This window comes from Choloepus didactylus, chromosome 5, assembly GCF_015220235.1.
Source record: "Choloepus didactylus isolate mChoDid1 chromosome 5, mChoDid1.pri, whole genome shotgun sequence".
Lineage (NCBI taxonomy): Eukaryota > Metazoa > Chordata > Mammalia > Pilosa > Megalonychidae > Choloepus > Choloepus didactylus.
In genome coordinates, this window is record NC_051311.1 from 6,160,481 (window position 1) to 6,164,089 (window position 3,609).

Here is a 3,609-nt window from a genome sequence, read left to right on the forward strand (position 1 = left end):
ATCTCACGACAGGCACGGTCAAGTACCTTATTTCCTTCTGTCCCTGCCCCCCCCATCTCTTTTCCCTTCAATACTCAACACATAAGATTGAATCTGAGCAAGTTAATTGTGCACATAGCAATTTTGTTGTATTGATTGCTGTAGATTTTGCAGCTTTCTACATGCATTATCAACCATGATTCTTGAAAACAGAAAGCATGCTCCTTTTTTGCAGAAATTGGCATTCTGCTCTTAAAATTCATATGAAAATGCAAGGGACCCAGGCAGCCAAATCAATCTTGAAAAAGAATAATGAACTTGAAGTATTCACCCTTCCCAATTTCAAAATTTACTACAAATGTTCAATAATCAAGTCTCTATCAATGGAATAGACTCGAGAGTACAGAAGTAAACCCACCTGTTTATGGTCAGTTGATTTTCGACAAGGGTACTGACACAATTCAAGAAGGGGAGAATAGTCTCTTCAACAAATGGTGCTGGGACAACTGGACATCCTCATGTAAAAGAATGAAGGTGGACCCCTACCTCATACCATATACAAAAAAATTAACTCAGAATGGATCAATGACCTAAATGTGAGAGTTAAAACTATACAGCTCTTAGAAAACACACAGGCATAAATCTTCATGACCTTAGGTTAAGCAATGGTTTCTTAGATATGACACCAAGCACAAGCAACAAAAGAAAAAAAAAATAGATAAATTGGGCCTTGTCAAAATTTAAAACTTTTATACTTTAAAGGACACTATCAAGAAAGTGAAAAAAAAGTCCACAGAATGGGAGAAAATATTTGCAAATCATAAATCTGATATGGATCTAGAATCCAGAATATATAATGAACTCTTGCAATGCAACAATCAAAAGAAAAAATAACCCAAATTTTAAATGGGAAAAAGATTTGAACAGACATTTCTCTAAAGAAGAGACAGAACTGCCAATAAGCTCATGAAAAAAAATGGTCACCATAATTAATCATCAGGGAAATGCAAATCCAAACCACAATGAGATACCATTTCACACCCACAAGGATGGCTGTACTAAAAAAGATGGACAATAACAAGTGTTAGGGGATGTGGAGAAATTGGAATCCTCAGACATTGCTGCTGGGAACTAGCATGGTGCAGCTGCCTTGGAAAACAGTTTGGCAGTTCCTCAAAAAGCTCAACACAGAGTCACCATATGACAAGCAACTTTGCTCCTGGAGAAATGAAAACTTACAGTCCCACAAAACTCGTACAGGAATGTTCACAGCAGCATTATTCATAACAGCCAAAAAAGTGGAAACAACCCAAATATCCATTAGTTGAATAGACAAACAAAATCCGGTATGTCCAAATAATGGAATATTATTCAACCATAAAAGAAATGAAGTTCTGACACATACTACAACATGGATGAACCTCCAAAACATTATGCCCAGAATAGGCAAATCCATTGAGACAGAAAATAGCTTAGTGGATGCCAGGGGCTGGGGGAATGAAGAACGACGGCTAAGGGGTATGGTGTTTCTTTTAGGGATGATGAAAATGTTCTGGAATTAGTGGTGATTGCACAACTCTGTAAATACACTGAATTGTGCTCTTTAAAGGGGTGAATTTTATGGTATGTGAAATTATATCTTGATAGAAATAAATAAAAGCAGGAAGCATAACTATTCCTTTAACTGTTTTACTAGTGGAAATGAAGGCACAGAAGATTAGCTGACTTGCCCCCCGTGAGAGCAGCAGAACCCAGGTTCTCAGCTGCACATCGGGGTGCTTTGCTCGACTATCTGTCACCGTGCCAAGATGTGTCAAACCCACGTCCCATTCGAAAACCAGTTTCCAATTAATTCTGGAAGTTTTATGGCAAATCTAGTGGGAAACATCTCCTTATCTACAACGTAAAACACAGTACACTTCATATCTAAATTGACTCCTTCTATCATGAATTTACTCAGGATCAACTTCGACATTAATTATCACACATTGGGTCCCTAGCACAGGGACAGCCCATCGCTGGAAAGCCAGCACCCAAACTCAGAAAGTCTAGGGAACTAGAATATCCACTGAGAGATCATCGGTCTATGGGTGCTGGCTAAGTCCCAAAACTGGGTGACATTGCTCAGGAGGAGCAAGTGGGGGGAGGCAAGAAGCTGGCTGGAACCCTGGAGTGCGCCCCCACACTAACACAGTTAGAAAGCCCCTGGATTTTCTGCGTGGATTTGTCAGCCAAGGTAAGAGGAGACATCAGCTCCCTGGCCCCCTACCCCACTCCCCACTCTCTACAGAGGTCTGTGTTTTTCAGGTGTGAGAGCAAAGAGTGACCCATGGGCTATGACGAGACTGTCTGCTAAAGGCTGTCCCACCTCTCCCTTCCCAGACAGCACCCCACTCATAACAATGACGGCACCTTTCTGTGGCCCCACTTTATGTCACTTGTAATTCGGTCCCAGTGTTTATAACATCTTTTGCACATTTGCTCACCTGTATGTCTCTCCCACTCGACTATAAACGTGTGGAGGACACACAACTAGGCATGATCCAAATCAGTTTTCTTCTCACCCAGCAGGGAGCCTGATACACCAGAAGTGATGAGGGTATATTTGGTGAATGGATAAATGCATGAACGAATTTCAAGGAGAGTGGGGTCGAGCCCTACGGCAAGTTCAAGTAAGTTAGATTATAGACATTGCCTGTTGGATGAAAAAGTTCAGTGGTCATTGGTGACACTCATCAAAGAAGTTTCACACGTGCAACAGAGATGAACTGCTTTGCAGGCACTGAGGACTGAACTGGGAAGTGGGGCCGACAGTGTGCATTGCCTACACAAGTCCCATCCCCTCGTTTCTTCCTTGCCAACAGAAAGCCAGCTCTCTTTAAGCATTGAGCAGATTCCCTTTGATCTGGAAAGGTGGGTCCAGCCCCTGGTCTAATGGTGATACTATGTCATAGTTCTGATCCACAGAATGTAATGGGGACTCCATTAGTGGGGGTGCTTCTGGAAAACATTATACCTCCTTGAAATTTCTGCCTGCCTTCTCACCTTTGAACCCAATGTGAGTGTGTGATGTGTGGAGCTGTGGCAGCTATCTTGCAACCATGAGGTGAAGGTCACTGACTTGCAGAGCCACCAGCCCATGACCCTCCCATCACTGAGCCATTGAGAAAACACCAGCAACCCCTTATCCACAGACTTCATGTCATGTAAGAAAAAATGAACCTCTCTTCTAGTTGTGTTTTCTGTTACCTCCTAACTGATACAGTAAGAAAGAAAAGAAGACAAGCAAGTTTAGTCCACTCTCTTAATGAACAAACTGCAAACAGTACAGACTGGAAGCAAAAGGACACAGTTTGTTCAGCAGTGTTTGGAAATTAGGCTGGAAATGCAAATGCAGTGAGGTAACAGGAGCCTCTAATGCCAGAGAACAGGCTCAGACCTTAATTTTGTTGGCAACAGGGAGTCATAGAAGTTTCTGAGTAATGTTTTGAAACTTCCAGATGATCACTTTGGCAGACATTAACAGAATGCACATGTGCCCAAAGGGTGAGTCATCACTTTGCCTAACTTCCAGCCTTCATTCCCCTCGATGGCATTGGCCTTGCCTGCCGCACAGCCGTCCCCTCCGTG